General features: G+C 39.1%; 1 protein-coding gene across 5 annotated transcripts in view; it reads right to left on the bottom strand.

Moving 5' to 3' along the window:
- FHIT (fragile histidine triad diadenosine triphosphatase) overlaps positions 1-18229 on the bottom strand; it is a 1538293-nt gene extending 1520064 nt beyond the window's left edge. For 4 of the 5 annotated variants that reach the window (XM_074284231.1, XM_074284238.1, XM_074284230.1 and 1 more), the window contains exon 1: positions 16430-16502. The gene's annotated coding sequence lies outside the window, so the exon portion shown is untranslated. Of the gene's footprint in view, positions 1-16429; positions 16503-18162 lie in introns of those variants that run through there. The other variant, XM_074284234.1, reaches the window with a different exon arrangement.
- Positions 18230-23751: the final 5522 nt, after the last annotated feature.

Raw genomic sequence — 23751 nt, 5'->3', positions numbered from 1 at the left:
AATGGCCAAGCAGTTGCTTTAGTAGTAGCGAGAATACAAATGCCCTACAACATCATCTCTAAGCTGAGTTTTATGGAAGAAAGGGAGAGAGAGATCTGGGTTTAGTACCCAGCTGACATATAACTATCTGAGCAGTCCTGGAAAGCTATTAAATCTCTTAGTGCTCCAGACAAGTCTCCAACCTATAAGTTGCAGAGGTCTGACCTGTATTGGTTAACAGTTTCCTTTATCAAGGAAATCTCTCTTAAGAGACTAGACTAAGACCCACAAGCAGAAGGAATAAGGGCCCAGATATCAACTCAACCAAAGGGAAGGGAAAGAAAGAAGTATTTATTAAGTACCTACTAAGTGTCAGGCAAATAGCCTGACACAACTAGAATTGTCACCTCTCCATCTTTGGGAACCCCATCTCCCCAGGGCCAGACACCAACTACATGCAAGGAACTAAACCATTGCACCCATGAGAAATTCCCTCCCCAGACATGTACATGCATGTGTGCACACACACAATACATGCATCACTTGCCCAGCACTACCCTGAATGCAGTTCACCATCCAAAAACCATAAAACATTAGAGCTAAAAGTCTAATTCAGTCCCCTCCTGTTATGGATAAGAAAAGACTCACTATCCATATTCACACAGCAAGTTAACATCCCTTCCAGCCCTCAATCTATAATCCTATGAACTTGGACTAGAAACAGACCATTCAAATGTTATCAGAGATACAAAAAAGAGCTATTTCCAATGAGAAGGAGGTTTGTCACCCATCCAGGTTCTTCAGGAGTATTAAGATGAAGTTTTGACTTTAGGGACTTTAGGACCAATGACCTTTCCATTAATACAAAAAAACCTTGGATAGAGGAGCTTCAAAAGCCTATCTCTGACATTCTCTGAGTGACTTAGGACAAGTCACAGTCTCTATTTGGGCCTTAGTTTTATGAAATTATTTTATTTATTTATATATACTAGCTATAAAATAGAGGGAATGGATTATTAGTTGTGTGAATATGAGCAAGCCACTTTCTCTTTGAACTTCAGTTTCCTCATGTAAAAAAAACCGAGGTCATATCTAGAATAATCACTTCACAAACTGTGGCTATTATGATCATTATTATCAATGATCAGCTCTTATGGCCATTGTTTTTAGCAGGACCATAAATTTAGAGCTAAAGGAAACCATAAAGGTCATTAAGTTTGCAGTCCTCATTTTACAGACAAGGAAACTGAGGCAAAAGGAAGTAATTTACCTTAAAAGCCACAGGTAATCAGTGATAAATCCCAGTTTTTAAACCTAGATCTTTTGACTTCAATTCTCATGCTCCTTCCATGTGTGAATGTTCTACAATACAGGTTCATGTCTTCCTACACTTCTGCCACAACTTCCCAAAGAGTGGAATAGGAATGACCAGTAGAAATGACCAAGAGGCAGATTTCTCACAGAATCATGGGTGATTAGAATTGGAAGGGACTTAAGAGAGTCTGATCCAACCCCGACATGAGGAAAAATCCCCTCTGCAATATATCTGAGAAGAAGGGATCCAGTCATTGTTTAAAATCCATTTAGACCTAAAGAAAAGAAAAAAAATGTTGAACAATTCAAGCTGCCCAAAGGCAGAATATATTGGCTGCCTTGGCAGGCTCCATCTCATTATAGGTCCTCAAGCAGTGAATGGCCACTTGTTGGACCCGTGGTAGAGCTATGAGTTGTACTAGAAGGCTGGTGCGGTCCATTACAGACCTGACAGTCTGGGATTCTGCGAGCTTCAGCATTAGGTGTTGAGTTGATGTTTATCCAAACTGAAAGGCTGTGTCCCAAACTGTGAGGAGAAGGGGCGAGATGGGAGGGCAAAATAGAAAGAGGCGCCAAAAACACCGACCTGCCATATACAATTCTCTTTATGTACTCCAGACAGTTGTCAGGATACCAACACATGGGGACACTCTAATTGGATTTGAAAAAAATGCAACTGCAGTGGCAGCTGGGCTAGAAAACTTAAAAACCCAGCTGCTTGTGCCATTGTTTACCTGGTTCAGAAAAGCCTGTTTAACTGCACATATGCGTCTTTAAAATAAGCCAGGAAGAAAAAGAATGGTTTTACTAAGGGGATAAAAAGCATTATTCCCCCCAAAGATTAGTAATGATGGACCAATAAATCTTGGAAACCCACATGGTCAATCATCCTCCATCCACATCTTCTCCACTCTCCTTCCATCCATGATCCCTGATATGTTCTAGAGAAACAGTGACAAAATCAAACAGAGACTCTCCTCAAGGAGTTAATAACCCAAATTTATTCCTATTATCTGACTGAATATTGAAATAAAAGATAAAATTTCATTCATTTTTTCTCTTTTAAAAATAAGTGGACACAGTCAAAAGTTAAACTGACATAAAACTATGGTAAAGATGTATATATGTGGATTTTCAAAGAAATTTGCATTAAAATATGATATCATTGTAGGTACTTTTTAATGCCATAAAATAAAATTTTGGTATTGTCATGCTGAGAAAACATTATATTCCTTTATTGTGTATAGGAATCTACCATCTTGTTTTAAATATCAAATTGGATATTTGATGAAATGGATATATTCTTGGCAAGAGAATGATACAGAGTCTCCCCAAACCCTTACTCTCATTCTCTGAGATGGTTTTCTTTCCTCAGTTTCTCTCCCTGATGGCAGTTCGGAAGTATCCAGAGAGAAATTACCACCAAGGAGCCATGGCTAAAATTCTTTCAGAATCCTATAAGCCAGTTGTAGAGGAAATGCACTTCTCCTACTCACCATTGTAATTTCTGAGTTCCCACTGGTGTTTCCCATTTATACAAAAATCATTCAGCATGATGATATTGACTCAGTTGTATAAAAGTTATATAAATCTAACAAGAAGACAAAAGCAATAAATGACACCTTTACTTGATCACACGCAGTTGCAGAACTAAACAAAACAGAAAAGAACAGTCCAGTCTACCCATAAACTTGGGTCATTCTTAGCTACCAATGCACTCATTGTCCCTAAGGGAGAATAAGTCTATGCAGAAGCCTATCAGGGAAGCACATGAGTGATGAAAGCTATAGGAACTCACCATGGTCCTGCAGGCCTTATTTGGCCCCTTCAGGAACAACAGACACACATGACATCACTTCTCTGCTACTTCTTCCCTTCTGATTCTTTTCATTGTTCAGATTAGCAAAGCCCCTCTTCTTCTACTGTTGAGCTATTTTCACTCACTGACACCCTCATCAGGTGAGGGTGAGAATTGTTAACCCTTTCAGTGAAAAGATGTTCTTTCCCAGGATAGATTACTGCAAAGCTCCTTAAACTAGCTCCTTAGAGCTTAATGAACAGAACTGTATTTTGCCCTATAGGATAGGGCAAAATGTCAGGTTATTATTAAAGCCAAGTGAAGCTCACAAGAAAATTCTCTGGACAATACAGACAAGCCCAACCAGCTCTTTACTCCACAGGATTCTACTTTATCCAGTCACCTTATTATGGCAAAGGAGAGCTTTCTTTACAGTAAAATAAATGCAAATGTATCTTTTCTTCTCTTTTTCTCCTCAAAACAAATAAGGTGATAAAGAACAATCAGACACCTCTGAAGTCTCATCTCTTTCCAAGTAGAGGTGGCAATGGAGGGCAATAGCTCAAAAACACAGAAAAATTCAACTCTCTTTTAATGAGCTTCCCAATCACTGCTTCAGCTAATCATCAGAACAATGCTGCTCAACCAAACAGCAGGCTCTCATCTTCCTATCTCCCACTGGTTTCTACCTACTCAGCTACCTCCAGCTGAGTTTGCCACACTACCCTCAATCAAGGCCTTCAAGTGGTCAGGAGTTCACCTACCCCTTGTGGATTAAATTAAAGAAATCCATGTTTATTTTAGTTATAAATCCAGCAATCCTTATTAAATCTCCCCACCATGGTATATAGTTATTTGATTTATCACTTGACTGTAAGTTATCCATCTCTAAAAACATTGCCTGCAAATAAGTTAAGGGACCACAATGCCCTGGGGTCTTCAAAAAGGTGCTCTCAGGACATCCATCTAAGGGACAAACCCCCTATCCGGTTCTCCTTACAGTCTATGTCTCTCCTTCACATTTTGTCTGAGAAAAAGGGGTTGCTTACTAGCTATATTACCCTGAGCAAGTCATTTAATACTGGGAAAAAGGAAGGAAGGAAGGAAGGAAGGAAGGAAGGAAGGAAGGAAGGAAGGAAGGAAGGAAGGAAGGAAGGAAGGAAGGAAGGAAGGAAGGAAGGAAGGAAGGAAGGAAGGAAGGAAGGAAGGAAGGAAGGAAGGAAGGAAGGAAGGAAGGAAGGAAGGAGGAAAAGAGGGAGAAAGCAGTAGGAGAGGAAAGAGAGGGACAGAGGAAAAATGTTCTTTACAAATAGACTTTATCAGTTTTTTAAAAATACAAAGGTTCTTGTTCTGCCCCTTTCAGTAACCAATCTGTTCACACAGAAAAGGGGCAGTACATTATATATATATATATAGAATTATTTATAAAGAATACTTCAGGCTACAATCCTATGGAGTGGGTCTAATATAGAATTCTCTCCAAGGGGGTTTAGTTAACACAAATGCTAGAAAGATTTCATTGTAACATATTCATTTCCAGGGTATGGATCCTCAGAATGCTGGTGTAGTGAGGATTCAGCACATCAAAAACACAAGTTAAGAATATAAATTATTGAATTTAACAACCATCAACAAACTCAAACATTTCAATGTACAGGGAACAAAAAAAGAGGATTTTATATGAAACCATGAACTTTTGTTACATGCTGTAGCTGATTTTCAAGAACTTATTTTATCATTATTTGAGAGGGATTCTGTTGTGATGGATAGAAAGCTTTCCCCAGAATTTGAAAGACTGCCTACCTTCAACACCTGCTGGAAGTGTGACCTTGTAGAAGTCGTGTAATTTCTCAGAAAACTCTCTAAAATCATCAGAGGTTAATAGATGATTTACACTGTGAGAGGAAGTTTTCTCACCAGAAGTAAGAAAAGTCCAGATCACAAGGCTGAGTGAAAATGTAAAAATCATTTAATTATGTTTGTGGCGATCACAAGGTAAGAATGAGATTTTAATACAATGCAAATAAATAATCAAGAACCATTTATTAAGAACCTATTAGATGAGCACTCTGTAGCAAAATAAGGTAGAAATAGGTTCATGTTTTAGGTATAAAGGGTGATACTTTAAGTAAATTAAGTGAACAAGGGATAGTACACCTCTCAGATCTATGGAGTAGGAAGGAATTTATGGCCAAAGAAGAACTAAAGAACATTATGAAATGCAAAAGGGATAATTCTGATTATATTAAATTTAAAAGAACCCAGGGGTTCTCAAACTATGGCCCACAGGCCAGATGCAACCCGTTGCCACCAGGATATGGCAAATGAGCTGAGGGGTGGAGACAGAGTGTGAGCTTTTGTTTTTACTATAGTCCGGTCCTCCAACAGTCTGAGGGACAGTGAACTGGCCCCCTATTTAAAAAGTTTGAGGACCACTGTTTAAAAAGTTTTGTACAAACAAAATTAATGCAGCCAAGATCTGAAGGGAAGCAGAAAACTAGGGGAAAATTTTACATCTAAGGTTTCTGATGCCTCATTTCTAAAAAAATTATAGAAAACTGACTCAAATTTATAAGGATACAAGCTATTCTCCAATTGATAAATGGTCAAAGTATATGAACAGACAATTTTCAGATGAAGAAATTGAAACCATATGAAAAAAATGCCCTAAATCACTATTGATCAAAGAAATGCACATTAAAACAACTCGGAGGTACCACTTCACAGATTGGCTAAGATGACAGGAAAAGATAAGTGATTAAATGTTGGAAGGATATAATACATTGTTGGTGGAGTTGTGAACTGATTCAACCATTTTAAAGAACAATTTGGAATTATGTCCAAAAGAGTTATCAAACTGTGCATACCCTTTGGTCCAGCACTGTTTCTACTGGGCTTGTATCCCAAAGAGATCTTAAAAAAGGAAAGGGACCTGTATGTGCAAAAATGTTTGTGGCAGCCTTTTCATAGAGGTAAGAAACTGGAAACTGAGTGGATGCCCATCAGCTGGAGAATGGCTGTTCAATCATTTGTCAATCATGTCTACTTTTTATAACTAAACTTGTGGTTTTCTTGGCAAAGATTCTTGAGTAGTTTACCATTTCCTTCTCCAGCTCATTTCACAGATAAGAAAATTGAGGCAAACATGGCTGAGTGACTTGCCCAGAATCATACAGCTAGTAATTGTCAGAAGCTGGAGCTGAATTCATCTTCCTGTCTCCAGGATTGGCAATCTATCCACTAATTTAGAGACTGTTTATTCCAATCACCTCCTCATGGAGATGACAAAAAAAATACCCAGAATACTAATTGAATAATCCAAGATCACAGAATGATGCAATACCGCTCCAGGATTAGAACATAGGTCCCCTGATTCTGAATTCAAGTGTTCTTTCCACTGTGTCATCCTGACTTCTTCCCATGAGCTCTCTTTATCCTAACTCCTCTTCCCTGCTGTTACCAAATTAGGAAAGATAGAAGGGACAAAGATGGTAATGGTAATAATGGTAGGAGAGAGGTACATTTGCCCACCATTGGGCACTACTCTCATAAGGAAAGAGAAAAATAGCAGAAGGAGAGAAGACGCATTGGGAAAGAATTAGGAAGCCCATGCTCCGTTTCCTAATCATCCTGGAATTATCATATGAGAACTATCATATGATGGTCGTCCTCCTGTATAGGAGGAGTAATTTAGGTTCAGTGCCCATTGTCTGTGGACATTAACACAACATGGTCTTCCAACTACCAAGTCTACCAATAACCCAGGCTCTACATGTCCCTGTACAAATTGTTTTTTGTTGTAGGTTGTATGAGGTGCAAAGAATCTGACACTTTTCCAGAGAGAATTCTTAATAAAAAGAGTTTGGAGGAGGATGGGGGTGTCCAATTAAAATGCATTTCTTGTTATGTAATCCTTGAAATAAAACTGTTGTTTACTCTGCTTTGATATTCAAGCTTTTCTTTGATGACAAACATTAATATTCATAATTTTCTGATGTTGGACTAATGAGAATCTTAAGTGTTTATGAGAAGTCATTTAAATATTATAGTTCTGGAGATTAGTTTGTTTTCTCATTTATGTCCCTCCAACTTTAACCAAAATCGACTCTCTGTACTATAACTTCTATCCCTATTCTTCAATGTTTTCAGTGAACTTGAAACAGATTCAAGACGTGATCTAGAATTTATTTTGTACTTCAAATGACAATTAAGAGGCTCCATGGAAATAATCCAGAGCTGCCATATGTCAATTATTGTCCTTTAATGGGGAAAAAAAAAGACTAGATATACAAAAGTAGCATACCTGGGTGATCACCTTCTCTATAGACCAGAACCTTATCTATGAAGCACAGACTGATTAATTTTTATAATTATAAATAATAATTTTATAATTATAAATATAAATATATATAATTATATATACTATATAATATAATTATAATCAAATGGATCTTTATGTCAACTGGGCCTTGAAGGAGATCTTATGAATGGTACAGCTTAGGGCTACTCTAATGGTGAGGGAGCCCTGAGCTTTAAAAGATTATTCTAGCTTAGAACCTACAAGCTGGAAAGTTTTAGAGGTTTAGTAAAAGAAATGCTAGATAAAGGGGCACAGATGGAATATATGGGGGGACACAAAATGTCGACACATAAGTAAATATGTATAAAATACACAGAAGGAAATGGCATTTGAGGCTTTCAAGGAAAACTAGAGAATCTAAGAAAAAGCTTGGGGAACAGCTGGCAAAGTCATAGGGAAGAAACAGGAGATGATGGGTCACATGAGGAAGCGGAAGAAAATCGGTATGGTTAGATCATAAAGTGAATGAAGGAGACGGATATATCAGGAGCATGGGAAGGTAGGAGGAGCCCTCAAGAATTTTACATCGATGGAGGGTGGGGAGTGGGAAGAATGACATGTAAATGGAAGATGCATTTACAGTATGATACGTATTCACAATAAGTAAATACAAAATGGATATAAATTACAAACTCATTGCCGTGGATGGTCCCATCATTCGCCCAAATGCATAGCTTGGAAGTAAATCTGTTGTCCTAGATACCATCATTTCTTAGCAATTGTTCTGATGGGAAGCTTGGAACTAGGTCCTCAAGCAAACACTCCACTTCAGCCTCCAATGAGATAAGTGTAATTGATTATGTTTTTTAGGTCCTTTCATCTTAAGATTTGCCATTTTGCAATTAGATCTTTGGGTCTCATTTGATCTCCAGTATATCCAGCTGCTTTATCTGTTAGAAATACCATGAACTTTTTTTTTGTTTTTATTTTAATAGTGAGGACATAGGAGGCATGGTTTGGTCCAGCACAAATTAAAATTTCATTCTCATCACATATACAAACTTCAGTGATTAAAGCACTGCAAGCCGGACTCTTTCCCAATCTGTGCCCAACTAAAATATGCGTACATTAAGCCCTCATCAGGGAGCCCTGGAGCCTCAACATTATCTATGATAGGTTTTAGCTCCAAGAGCACTGGGTCCAAGAAAATGCAAGATCTACTGAAATTTAATGGTAATCTGGCTGTTAATAAAAAGAGGGAAATCCATAACAAGGAATACTAATAAACATGTATAAAAAGACTCTCAGAGAGTTTATAAATTCCAGAATTTCATCAACATGTTCCAAGTTGCTTTTTGCAAGCACAGTCTTTCAGGTTTGGGTTGTTGGTTTTTTTTTTCAGTCCCACTTATTTAGCATGAAAGAGATTTCTTGCACGCTCATAAAATACCTTTAAAATTGTATTAAACCTCCAAGCAAAAGTCTCCAGCGATCCCTTTCTCTGGATCTAACATAGAAGGAAAATAAAGCTACCACACTGTGAAATGACCTCCTGGTGAGTACAGCGGTCCAGGAAATAGGAGAAAAAAATAGAATTATGATGCCAGGCAATATAAATTCAGGCCAAAAACACTCTTGGACACAGGATATAAGGTTTTAAATATATATAGTTAGATATATCCATTAAGCATGGGCCGCATTTTCTTTCCACAGCGGGGGTAGGGAGAAGGGTTTAAAAGTTTTAAGAGAACATGCAATGCCCCAAAAGCCCCCGAAATGAAGCAAATCAAATTTGCTTAATTATTATGCCCAGAAATGGAGGAAAAAAAGGGAGGAGGGCGGGAAGAGTCCTGTTCAAAGTAAGAACAATATCTATAATAGGATGCCTATTGGGAAGGTCTTTGTTTCAAAGGTTTCTGAAGTGGAATTTAACAACCCTGTTAAAGGCAAGAATGGTTCTATTATTTGATCTCAAGAACTATTTAAACCTCTTCTAGGAGGCTGGGTGCCTTCAAGCAGATAACTCCATTTCTTTGGAAACTGGTGGGGGGGTTTTCGGTTATTATTTTGTTTTTTGTTAAGGCTTCTAAGTTATGTGGCCAAAAGGAAGCAGAGACAAAAGTAAACCTTTAAAAAACAACAGCAACCTAAGATGAAGACTGACTCCGAGGTCCAGGACCTAGGTAGCCAGGCTTAAGGCCTGTTCAGTTAAACCATCCAAGTATCTCATCCATCTTCTCCCAGAATTCTGGCAGTGCAGTGCAGTGGAAAGAACCACTGATTTGAAATAATTAATAATAATAATAATAACATTTTAAAAAACAACTTGTGCTTGAATCCTGAAAAAAATAAACTTTAACCTGGCAGGGATTCATTTCCAAAACAAAAGAATTACTCTATATGGCCTTGTTCAATTTAACTAACTCAGTTTTCTCACCTGTAAAATGGAGGTAGGGGAGGATTTGCTGATTTATGAGTCCCTTTCTGTCTCCAGACCTATGATCCTATGAGTCCACTTGAGTCATCTCTACGGCTGCTCAGGAATGGTGTAGACCAACAAGGTCCCTTCCCTTCCTGCTCTGTGAGTCTGTAATTACCTCCAGCTCCCTGTTGTACAGAATACTTTTACAACCTTGGGTAAATTGGCCAACCACTAATCATTGCCTTGCTACTTTGTCTTTCAGATCATGCTCATGGCTTCCAGAATTTATTCCACATTAGTTTATTAGAAAGCCATCCATCCACATCCAATAACAGAAAAATGAGTGTACAAGTGAAATGGACAGATTTCACTCAAGGAAAAAAAAATTTAAAAACTTGATACAGATTCCTGCTCTTAAAAATAGATATTCCAGGATATTTTAAGGCTACCAGATTTTTCCATCCACTTCAAGGAGACACATTTGCATAGACTGGCATATATTTTTATATCTATGCTGCTTAAATTTACATACTGGAGTCCTAAACCTCACAGATATACAACAAACAAAATATTAATAGGTCATAATGACAGCTACAGAGTGTATGGCATCCATTTTCATCTATAAGTTTTCTGATTTTTAGCTGGAAGGGACTTCCAGGGTCATCTAAGCCAAACATCTCATTTTTAGATGAGAAAACGAAGCCTGTTAGGTTAAATGTCCTGCCCAAAAATCACAAGGGAAGCAAATAGATGATATTTAGAAAGGAAAACGAGTTTACAATTCATTGGGTCCAATCACCCCTTATAATCAAGAAGCAAAATGAATTCACACAGCATCTATGTTCAGGGCCAACATCTGAACCCAGGGCCAGTGGGTGTCAAATCTAGCCCTCTTTCCACAGGTGTTGGGTCCACTGATCCCTCCAAAAGCTAATTCACTTGTTCAAGGTCAGCCAAGTAGCAGAACCAAATCTTCTAACTCTATTGACTACTAATGGTCAAAGTATCAGAAGGGGTCATAGATGTAAATGAGTCCAGTCCTTAACCTATCTAAAATTTAGTTCAACTCAACAGGTACCAATTAAATACCCATTAGTGAGGCAATATGGAGAAGGGATTAGTGGGCTTGGCTTGAAGTCAAGAAGACCCAAATTTAAGAACTACTGCTGATTTATGCCGACTGTTTGGCTCTGGGCCAGTTACTTCTTGACCTTTCTAGGCAATTGTCTAAAACTTTACTTATAGAGAAGGTGATGTCCAGCATTGGTAGAGGGCCTTTCCTCACAGGAAGTGCCTTCTATCAATGAAAACATAGATGCGATCCCTATTCCTATCTCTGAGAATTTGCTAATTAAATGCATCCTATAGTAGGTCATTTTTTAAACAATATTTTTTTTCCATAGGTGCGATCCCTATTCTTATCTCTGTGAGAATTTGCTAATTAAATGCATCCTATGGTAGGTCATTTTTTAAATAGTATTTTATTTTTTCCAATTGGTAAGTCATTTTGTAAAGCCAATAATTACCAACTCAATTAGTCTGTTAGGTAATGAGTTTCCACATGAGTTTATTATGGAGAGGCAGAGTGCCATAGAATGCTTAACTTGAGGCTATAAGATCTGAATCCAAATCTCGCCTCTGTCACTTACTTACCGGTCACAATCTCAGCGAAGGTCAGTTTCTCTATCGACAAAATGAGAATAATAATACCTGCACGCCTGTATCACAGAGCAGCTGCCGGACTCAAATGAGAAAACATGGAATGCACCTTGTAAACCTTCCAGCATTATTACAAATGTCAGCTATTATTATTATTACTTTAGAACAGGGAACAACTGCCCGACATATTGAAATCAATTTCCCACATCCCATGGGACAAAGCTATTGGAACGGTCAAAGAGACGCCAGCCCTTGAAGGCCAGGGGAGAGAATGACCCCAAAGAATCACAGGCTTTAGAGCTCAAGGATTTTCACTGCCTCCTGGATGATAGAGGGGAAATAACCTATAATGGTTCAAATTTAAAGGTCTCAGCTCCAGATTAAAAGAGAAAATTGAGGAGCAAGGTGCCTTATCTGTACAATGAACGTGATGGGCTGGATAATCTCCAGAGTCCTTTCCAGCCCTAATATTCTAAGTAAGGACACGTGGGTGGGAGCCCAAGAGCTCTGATGAATGCTCACTCAGGTTCATTAGTCTATCTTCTGGTTGCTTGACCCTGGACAATGCAGAGTAAAATCTGCCTTTCCCAAGCATGGCTTGTGAACTGCCCCCAGGACCATTCAGCTAGAGATGCACACAATTATTACTCTATTATGCAATTATGCAGAAATAATCTCTTCTGCAGGAGAGTGGAGGATCATTTAATTATCTCTGTGTACACAGAAGTAGCTCTGTTAATGTCCTACCAAGTGCAGTTACTGCAGAAATTGCACTGAACTTGGAAGTGGGTAACCCAGGTTTGAATCCGGATTTAACCACAGATCCTACATGATCTGGGCAAGTCACTTAACTCCTCCAGGTTTCAGCATTCCTCCTCTGGAAATTGAAGGGAGTAAAGGGAGAGAACAGATGGCCCTGAAGGTCCCCTTAACCCTAACTATTATCCTAGGACAAGATCCGAATTTTAATTGGAGACCATCCACACCTAGGATCCAGGGTTTTTATTTTGGAGATTTATTTTCTTCTCTTTGCCTCAAAGGCATCCCAAGCCTTGATCCCAGAACTGCAGATTATGGGAGTTGGATGAGACAAGGCCATAATATTCAATTCAATCCCCACTATAAAATCCTGAATAAAAAATGCCCACATCCAATTTGAAGACTTTCAAAAAGGCCGAACCTCTCAAACAAGATCCTCTCACTTTTGCAAAGTCCCAATTCCTCTTCCCTGAAATCAAGCCAAATTGCCTTGTTAGAAATGGCCTCCATCAAATGTGGTCCTCAAGAGTCAGTAAAAATTACTGTACTCCCTTCTCCATATTGTAAAAACAAACATCACTTCCTGCCAATCCCCTTCCACCAAGGCTTTTGTTCTGAAATCTAGACATGACTAAGTATTTCCACTCAATTCAATTCAACATCCATTTATTAAGCACCTGTTATATTCCAGACACTGTGCTAAATGCTAGGGATACAAAAAGAGTCAAAACAAAGTCCCTGCCCTCAAAGAACTTACAATCTAAAGACAGTGATATGGGGGCAGCTAGGGGGCGCAGTGGATAGAGCACGGGCCCTGAATTCAGGAGGACCCGAGTTCAGATCTGGTCTCAGATACTTAACACTTCCTGGCTGTGTGACCCTGGGCAAGTCACTTAACCCCAGCCTCAGGGGGGAAAAATAAATAAATAAAGACAGTGATATGAAAACAGAAGGACCCATGGTCTTTCTCCATTCTAGTTGCTTTTCAGAATACTCTCCAGCTCATCAATGTCCTTCTTAAACTATGATATCCATAAGTCAACAAGCATTTATTAATCACCTACTGTGTGTCAAGCACTGTACTAAGTGCTGAAGTCTCCAGGTTGCTCTCTCCACCTGACCAATGTCCTTCTAAAAATGTCATTCCCCAAACTGATCACCATATCACAAATGAGATATCCATAATCATTTTATTTTAATTTTGACAACTGTTTCACTATAATATTTCCTCTATAATCTAATTGTTTTGTTTTATGCCGGAGTCAATTTATTAAACATTTTAAACAATTAAGCATTTATTAAACACCTCCTAAATGCCAAGTTGAGCAACTACTCTTTACTGCTGGTCCTTGACCACCCTCAATTACACCACATTTCCTAACAAAAAAACTGGGCTATCAGCTCTGAAAAAGAACAGTCCTGTTGCAAAATCACAGTAAACTTACTTTCTTTCCTGGAAAATATTGCACGAGGAGCCTCTGTATTTATAGTACCAAGAGAACAAAACTAGGAAAAGCAAATCATAGGGAGAGTTACTCCCCCAAACAATGTTTCTTCACTTTTTTAATTTTCTGGACCCCCTAGTCAGACTGGGGAGATCCTTTGGACTTCTTGGAATCATAAAGGCATAAAGCAAGACACAGAATCACGCAGGAAATCAGTAAATCCGTCCTTAATTCTATAAGCATTTACTAAGTGCTTATTATGTGCCAGGAGCTGTGGCAAAACATCCTTCTGTTATTCAGAAATACAACCCTGAAAATAGTGAGGGAAAAAAAAAAAAAAAAACAAGTTTACAGACCCCACTGGTGTTAAGAACACTGGCCCAAACTGACTTCAATGGAGCAGAGGCGCTTCCTGGGATGTCTACCTGCCTATCCCCTAAGCTCCTTATCCTCTTGAGAGTTTGCTTATCTATAAAATGAGGATAATAACACTCTTACAACTTAAGTGCTTTGTATACCTCAAGACTTATCAGTACAAGCTGTTTCACATAGGAGCTCTTTGATCTGAAAAAATAACCCAAAAAAATCCTTGTCTTCATATCCCAAAATGCTCCTTTCTTTTCCATTCCCAAATGCATTCTTTATGTTTAAAAGATTCTTAGAAATATGAGGTCATAGCTTCAAGGTCAAGGGGTCCAAATACGAATTTGACAGATAAGGAAACTGAGGCAGAGAGGTTAAGTGCCTTGCCCAGGATCACACAGCTAGGGCACTAGCTGGCCTCCTTTAGGTCCCAACTAAAGCCCTACCTTACAGGAAGCTTCCTTCAAGCCCTTTTAATTCTAGTGCCTTCCCTGTTCGTATTCATTTGTATTATGTACAACTTGCTTTGTAGATCTTTTTACACATTAGATTGTAAGCTCCTTTATTGACTGTGCTTAGCACTGGGTCTGGCCCATAGCAGGTGCCTGACAGATGTTTTTTGATTAATTGATCATTTGATTGAGGAATGAGACATCCTAACATAGGAAACTTCCAGAGGAGGAAATTCTCTCCACTGATGCAGGTCAAAACTTCTCCAACTCAAAGTCCGGGAGCACCCAGTCTCAATGTGGGGTTCAAAGACATAAGCTTTACAAGCGTTTTTTGTTTGTAATGTTTTATCACGAGGTGGGGAGGGAGAAGGAAAAAAAATTGTAAGTTAAAATATGCATTTTAATTTTAAAAATCTAACTGAAATATTAAATATGTGTATATATGTACATGTTTTGTGTGTAGAATAAAAATGTACGTAAAATATATTTAGATATTATGCATTTATATTCATATATTTATTTCCGTATAAATTTATATTATTTCTATACATTTTAATTTTCATACTTTCTATATGTGTGTATATATAAATATATATATTTATACATATATGTGTTTATTGTTTGTTTGTTTGTTTGTTTTTTGAGAAATCCTGGCTCCGAGAGCTACCGGGGGTAAGGCCAGGATGTGACTGAGGCAGGACACCTTAGGTAATAAATAACAAGAGGCCCAAAATAACCCCTAGGAGGGGGGTTGGGGAGGGGAGGGCCGAGGCTGGCCTTAGGCGCAATGAACTTGTAGCTCCTTCAGAGCTAGCCGGGTCCAGGACCACAACTCCCAGCAGGCACTGCGCACGGCCAGACAGTGCAGTATTTGTTCATGGTTCTGAAGTGGAGTGGGCATAAGGGAGCAGAGGCAGGAACTACATCTCCCAGCAGGCACCACGGCCAGCTGGGCAGCTGCCTCCCGAAGAACAGAGGTGGGTGACTCGAAGCAGGAAGAGGGGAAAGGAGAGTAGTAAGGAGGAGGCCCTCCTGGGAGGACCGTCCCCCTGGGCTAAAACAAAGGCTTCCCGAGTGGGCAGTTTGGCTTCACATAGCCCCACTCCAGTCCAGGGACGTGTCCTCCTGAAGATGGGTGACGTCACCCCAGGGTCACCACCTGTATCCCTAAAACAAGTCCTGAAGAGGAACAGCTAGCATTTATTAAGCACCCACGGTGTGCAGAGTCCTGTGCTAACCTCCCGAGGTGATCGCAGTCAGAGAAGCAGAATGTGTGGGTCTCACATCCCACCCATAAGGGGAAGGACTTTAGGGATTTAAACCGAGCTGTCATTGACAGATGAGGAGCGGAGGACCATGGGACTTTATGGGCACCGTTTGCCTGGGTATCCTCCACGCTTCTCACAGCCCCGCACACAGTAGGCGCTTAATAAGAGCTGCAGAACCTTGCCGGAGCTCAGTTTCCTCCTCTGGGCTTGCACCTGGTCTCTGACTCCCTTTGCATCCCCAGTGCTTCTCACAGTGGCCGGCACACAGCAGGCGCCTAAAAGGTGTGCCCGCCGGACCAGACGCGCCCCTTTCCAGCTCCGGATCTACGAGGTTCGGACCCGAGTTCTAATTCCCGACTGCCAGGGCCCTGCTGCGCAGAACAAAGGGCTTACACGAGTGACCGCTACGGCCGTGCAAGGCCGCGCTCGGACGAGGGTGGGGCGGGGGTCTTTGCTCCCCTACGATCTCCTAACACCCCTGCAGGGGATGCTCGGAGAGACCCCGGCCCCTTATGGAAGGGGAAGGAAAGGAGACTCGACAGCTCAGCTGTGCATCCCCCACCCCAACCTTCGATCCTCTGAGCGCTGGGAAGTGCAGGAGGGACCACATGGGGGGAGGAGAAGGGCGCCCCCGCACCGGGACTCCCAGGGAGCGGGGAGGGAGGCTCACCCGAAGCGAGGATGGGCAGGGGAAGGTCCGGGGCTCCGAACGCACGCTCTCACGCACGCTCCTGGACTACGGGGGACAGCGGGACTACAACTCCCAGAGAAGCTGGGGGCAAGGCCCGGAGAGTAGCAGGCGTATGAGCCAATAGAAACAGAGACTCTCTCTGTGTGGCCCAATCAGAAGGTAGTCATCGAAGTGATCACCCAAAACATTTTAAAAGTCTGTCAAGGAAAGGAAAATAATAACGGTCTGAAATCCCAGGCTGCAGAGACCGCAGGTACCCCCGGCTGGGTGCCTGCGGGGGGTTTGCTGCTGTGACGTGTGTGAGTCACCTCCTCAGCTCTCATGACCTATATCTTTGTTCTACCTGAAGAATATACAGAAATGAATAAACTTTAATCATCACCATTATCTATTATGTTCCCTTTATGGTTTTAGAGCTGAAATGTACCCTGCCTGAGAGTGAAAACTGTAATAGTGATAAATAATCACTAAAAGGTGATCAAAGTGGGCAACATTTGAAAAGCACGAAACAAGCGGGGAGGTGGATTTGGAATCAGGAAGACCCAAGTTCAAATTCAGCATCGGACATGTCAGCTGAGTGACCTGGGCGAGTCTCAACTTCTGACTGCCTCAGTTTCCTCACCTGTAAAGTGGGAATAACAATAGCATCCATCTCATAGTTGCTATGGGGATTAAATGAGATAATAATCGTAAAGTGCTCGGCACATAGTGAGGACTTATTTGTATTATCACCAATCATGATAATTGGCACATACTAGGGACTCACCTATTATTATGATCATCACCGATAATAATGATCGCTATAAAGCGCCTCGCATAGTAAGAGCTTACTTCTTCTTGTTGTTGTTGTTGTAGTAATTATTACCAATAATAATAATAAGCACATAATAAGGACTTCCCCTACCCATTATCATCATCATCATCAATAATAATGATCACTGGAAAGCAACTGACCCCAAAAGGGCTTATTTATTATTGTTCTTGTCGTAATTATTACCAATAATGATAATTGGCACATGAGGACTCACCAACAATAATAATAACTGTAAAATGCCTGGCCGGGTAAGGACTTACCTCTTGTTGTTGTTATTGTTAGTGGTATAAAATAAGGATTTACTTATTACCATTAATAGTAATAACTAAAGTACCTGGCGCATAATAAGCGCTACACAAATATTAGCTATTTATCCGTATTATATCCGTAATATAATAATAATAATATAGCATTTCGCAAACCCTATATACAGAAATGCTCCTCTCTCCGAATTAGACAGTACTCCCTCTGCTTGATAAATCCTCACTCCGCTCCAGGACTCACCTGTCCCAGGTGCTACAGAGCGGGACACACCCCTTCCCCCTCCGCTATTGCCCCCTCCCCCCCTTCCAATTCTGCCTTGGACATTTTCTATTTGCGGAAGCGTCATTAAAACACTTAATTTCTCTGAGCATTTCTTTCCTTGTTATATAATCCGTTTGATAATACCTGTAAAAGTCCAGTTAATGGGCTTTCTATTTGATCATTATCATCATCACTACCTTAGATCATTATCATTATCATTCACCATCCAATGACAGTATACTGAACTGAGCACTAAAAATGCCAATCCAAGGGGGAAAAAAAAAAAAAAAAAACTAACAGCCTGATCCCTGCCCTCAGGGAGATCCCATTTTAATAGTGGAAGAGGAACAAGAGCACCCCTGTGGGGACTGACCTGGCTATTTCTTCTGGTTCAGGTTGGGGAGAGAGTCTCCAGGGCAGAGTTGGAAGGCTGTGAAAACGTGGTGATCTATTGCAGCCAGTCCTAATCGGAGCCAGGAAGGGAGAAACACCTCTCATATGCCACCCAACTGGCATTTCCTGTTGTTGTAGATGAAAAGGAAGAAGGGCATGATAGGGAAGTAATGATGGCTGCGGGTTCCGAAGCTTCCTTAGGCATCTAGGTGAGAGCGCAGAGGATGAAGGAAATGGAACTAGTTAGATACTTTTGCAGTAACTTGAGAAAGGAGGAAAACCCCAACAAGGAAGAGGATGCTGGGACTTCCCCAAAATAGGAAAAATTTGGGAAGATAGGACGGAGGAACTGACAAAGTGTGTGTGGCCAGGAGGAAGAAGAGATGATCAGCACATTTATGCAATATGGTGCCATTGAAAGAAACAGGGGATGAAGGGGAGCAGAGAATAGGATGATGTCCCACTTACTTGGAGGACAGTCAGATAAGTGACCACATTAGAGCACAGGGCTAATTATTAATGACTTAAAAGAAAGGATAAAGATAAAAGACCCTATATTCAATTATCATCACCTAAGATATAGCTATTTAAACAAGCTATCAATTCTTACCATCTTACTCCCTTACTTTCCTCATGGAAAATAGACAAGAATAGAAATATTAACCCTATCAGAATTGTAATGAGGGTGAGGACAACTGGAACTCTGCCCTAGGGCACTGAAACGTACAAATTAAGACACACACACACACACACACACACACACACACACACACACACACACACAGACTGTCCTGTCTAGAGAGAAACAATGTATTCTAATATTTAAGAAAATATTTAAATTACTTGGTACTTGACTGGGTTTGACAAAGCCACAACAATCCCTGCTATAGGGAGTCTGAAACTGATGGAGCTTAAGAGTTTTGAGCTACAAGAGATCAAAAGCAGATCCCACTAAGTCTGTCACCAATATGGTGACCCTAGGAGGAGCAGGGATCACCAGACTACCCAAGGAATGAATTAGTTACCAATCAGCAACTGGGATTATGCCCATGAGTGAATTCTGCACTTCCAGCCTAGACAAGAAAGGGAATTCCAAACAATAATTATTAGTGATATTTTTTATTCATAATCATAACAAGGAACATAGTTATTCTATTCAATTGATGGAAAATAATCTGAATCCTGCCTGTTCACTCATTTTCATACAGCTTCTCGTTATCTTTCCAAAAACATGACTTCCAAAACTGAAGTTGATTTTTTGAACCCATCTTTTCTATTGTTTAATCATCTTCAGTTGTGTTCAACTCTTTGTGACTCTCGCTTTAGGGGGATTTCTTGGCAAAAATAACTAGGGTGGATTTCTTTCTCCAGAAAAAGGTCAAATGTGGATTCAACCCCACAAAAAGATTAAAGAGGAATTTCAGCTCTAAAACCATAAAGGGAACATAATAGATAATGGTGATATCTAAAGTTTAATAATTTCTGTATATTCTTCAGGTAGAACAAAGATATAGGACATGAGAGCTGAGGAGGTGACTCAAAGGGGGAAAAGGAGTGTTTGCAGGGAAATCAGTATTTATACTGAAATCTCCAGATATTATTAATACAGAGGAGAGAAAGATTGTAAGCCAGGTTCTCAACTCCTCAAGAAAGTGTGATACTAGTAATGATAGATGTCAATTTGGAGGCTACAGTTGGTCAGGAAATATTAATCTATATTGACTTCCCTTATCCCCCCTTTTCCTAGATATTAGACCAGTCATAATTTTTTTGTAAAAACTAGCTCTCTATTATCAATTTTGATTAATCACAAGATTTGTAAGTAATAGAAGTATCACAGGATCATAAATTTAAAACTTTTTAAATTTAGTTTTATTTGAATTACATATAAAAATTGGTAACATTTTTTAAATTTTGAATTGCAAATTTTCTCCATCCCTTTCTCCCCCCCCTTAAGAAAGCAAACAATTTTATATGGATTATATATGTAAAGTCAGGCAAAATGTATTTCCATGTTAGCCATGTAGCAAAAGAAAACACAAATAAAAAAAAGAGAGAGAGAGAGAAAGAAAGATAGATAAAGAAAAAGAAAGAAACAAAGAAAAGAAATGCAAATAAAAATAAAGTTAAAAAAGTATATTTCAATCTGCATTCAGACTATCAGTTTTTTTATCTGGAAGTGAATAACCTATATTTCCATATTAACCATGTAAGCAAAAGAAAACACCCCCCCACACCTAAAACAAAACAAAACAAAACAAAACAAAAAAAACTCACCTTCAGAATTATTTTTTATCATTATGTTCCTCAGAGTAGCTAAATCGTTCATAATTGATCACCATGCAATATTTTTGTTTTAATATGTACAATATTCTCCTGGTTCTGCTCACTTCACTTTGTATCAGATCATATAAGTCTACCCAGATTTTTCTGAAAGAGTCCTGCTTCATTATTTCTTACAGGGAAGCAGTATTCCATCACCATCATATATCCCAATTTATTCAATTATTTCCCAATTAATATGTATCCTCCAAGTTTCTGGTTCTTTGCTACCACAAAAAATAGCTGCCATAAATATTTTGTACCTAAAGACTTTTTTTTTTCTTTTTCTTTGATCAGTTGAATACAAATCTAGTAGAAGAATTGCTGGGAGTCAAAGCATATTCACAGCTTTTTAGCTCTTTGACCATCATTCCAACTTGTTCTCCAGAATGTTTGGACCAGTTCACATATCCACCAATAATGCATTAGTTTCCTAATTTTCCCATAACCCCTCCAGCTTTTATTCTCTTATTTGCTTGAAGCTCTATTATCCTTGGTGATTTAAGAATCAGAGAGAGCAGGTCCTGATGGATCATTGTCACTTTACAAGTCATCACTTTGCTTAAGATTTTTATTTAAATCATGTCTCCATTTTGATATACCTTTATGTAGAATATGAGATGTTGTTCTATACTTAGTTTCTGTCAAAATGCTTTCCAGTTTTCTCAGCAATTACAGTTAAATAGTGAATTCTTGTCCCAGAAGCTTGGATCTATTAAATTATTATGACTTTTTATTGCTATGTTTTGCATACCTAATCTATTCCACTGATCCAACTGCATTGCTAAGCTAGTAAGAGATTCTTTTGATGATTACTATTTTGTAATCAAATTCAAGATCTGATATAGCTGGGCCACTTTCCTTCACATTTTTTCACTGATTTTCTTAATATTCTTGACCTTTTGTTCTTCCAGATGAATATTGTTATTATTTTTTCTAGTTCTATAAAACAATTTTTGAAGTATAGTATGGCACTGAATAAATAAAATAATTTAAGGAGAATTATAATTTATATTGAATTGGCTCAACCTATACATGAGCAACTAAATATTTTCCCAATTGTTTAGATGTGATTTAATACACATTAAAGATATTTTGTAATTCTGTCCATATTCTTCCTGGGTTTGCCTTAGCAGGTAGACCCCCAAGTATTTTATATTATCTGCAGTAATTTTAAATGTAATTTCTCTTTTTATTTCTTCTTGTTGGATTTAGTTGGTAATATATAAAATGCCAATGACTTATGTGGGTTTATTATATATCCTGCAAGCATGCTGAAGTTGTTAATTATTTCAATTAATTTTTAATTGATACTCTTAATTTACCATCATATCAACTCAAAATAGAATGACAGATCAGACTCCCACTCACTTTTCTCTACCCTGAAACTGTGGCCAATGTTCCTGCTTCCTACAGCCTCACACTCTAGTGTGTTAGTGTTCCTCTTTGCACGGGGACATTGACCTGGAATCACTTATGGGCAAAGCAACAGAGTCCTGCACTCAGTGCCATCAAAGATTTCCTTGTAATCTCCCAATAAACTGTATGATTCCCTTATTGTCTTTGGACTGAGAGCTTCTACAGCTGCTGGTGCACTACTTCCAAGACTTGCCCCAGCCTAACTATGCTGGACTCTGGATCAACCACCACTCTGGTGAAATAGAGCTTTCCTGTTGACCTTCCAAGATGTCTTGGGCTGGAAAATTGTTTCACCTGACCTTTTGTCACTCTACAACTCCAATTTGATTTGAGGTATTATTTTTAAGTTGCTTAGAGGAGAATTTGGAAGAGTTCAGGTGAATTCCTGCCTTTTCTCCTCCCTCTTCAAGATCATAAATTTACATATACAAAGGTCCTTAGAACATACCTACTTCATTTTGTAGATGGGGAAACTGAGACCTAGGATCTCATTAATTTGCCAGGATTATACAGATAGTAAGTGATAGAGAAAAAAAATTTAACTGAGGTTCTCTAGCTCCAAAACAATATTTCTTCCACTGAAAGTCTATATCTGACCATATCATACCCTTCCCTGCTCCATTAAGGCAAAAAAAACCAAAACCAAAACCAAAAACACAAACACACACACACACAAAAAAAAAAAAAACCCAGGAGCTTCCTATCTCTCCAAAATCAAAGATGGACTCTCCTGGGTCCTATTCAAAGCACTTCACAACCTGTCCCTCTTACATTTCTAGCCTTTCTATTCCTTCCTCTCCCTTAGCAATAAGAATACAACTTACTCTGCAATGTAGTAAAGGGGATCCAGGCTATTCCTCACACATGATATATCATCTCCAGACTCCAGGCATTCATCCTGGCTGTCCTCTGTGCCTGGAATTGTCTCCTTCCTCCTATCTGCCTTTTGGCTTTCCTCAAGTCACAGCTAAAAGCCTATTTCCTACAAAAAAAGTCTTTCCTATATCTCTTAATGCTATTATCTTCCCGTTATTGAAATTCTCCACCTTATCCTCTGTGTGTATATAATAAATAGATAGATAGGTAGATAGATAAATAGATAGATAGATGATAGACAGAAATAGAGAGATAAATAAAGAGACAGATAGATAGGAGGATAGAAATAGAGAAAGATAGATGATAGATGGATAGGAGGATATATAGATGATAGACAGAACTAGATAAAGAGATAGATAGAAGAAAGATAGATAAATGATAGAGATAGATACATGGATAGATAGAAAGATAGATGATATATTGTGTTTGTATGCACACATTAACATATATAACATATATATGGATTCTCATTTTCATGTTGTCTTGTCATTAGACTGGTTTCCTCAGGATAAGCAATGTCTTTTTCTTTTCTGTGTACCATCTTCACTTACTTTTCTCTCCCCTTTTTATCTGACCCAGTTCATTACATGCAGAAGATTATTCCAAAGCCTTAGATCTTTCATCCTCTCTGATGTTTAAAACCCCACAGAGAGGAGCAAGACATCCTGGGAAGTACCCTGGCTTGAAGCTCTGTTGTCCTCGGTGACTTGACAATCAGAGAGAACAGGTCCTGATGGATCATGACCAGTTTACAGGTCATCACATCCATCCCAAACCCATCTTTGGGTATGGAGCCTTTGAGCACAGGAAAGCAGTGGTGACACTGAAAACATCTATTGGTGAAACAGCAGGGCTCTGATCCATGTTGATTGCCTAATTTTGTGCAGAGGGATTAAAACTCCTGTTCAGGCTTCTCGCTTAATCTTCTTCCCATTTGGGATTGTTCCTATAA

Source organism: Sminthopsis crassicaudata, chromosome 1 (assembly GCF_048593235.1).
Source record: "Sminthopsis crassicaudata isolate SCR6 chromosome 1, ASM4859323v1, whole genome shotgun sequence".
Taxonomy (NCBI): domain Eukaryota; kingdom Metazoa; phylum Chordata; class Mammalia; order Dasyuromorphia; family Dasyuridae; genus Sminthopsis; species Sminthopsis crassicaudata.
This window is presented reverse-complemented; position numbering and strand designations above follow the sequence as displayed.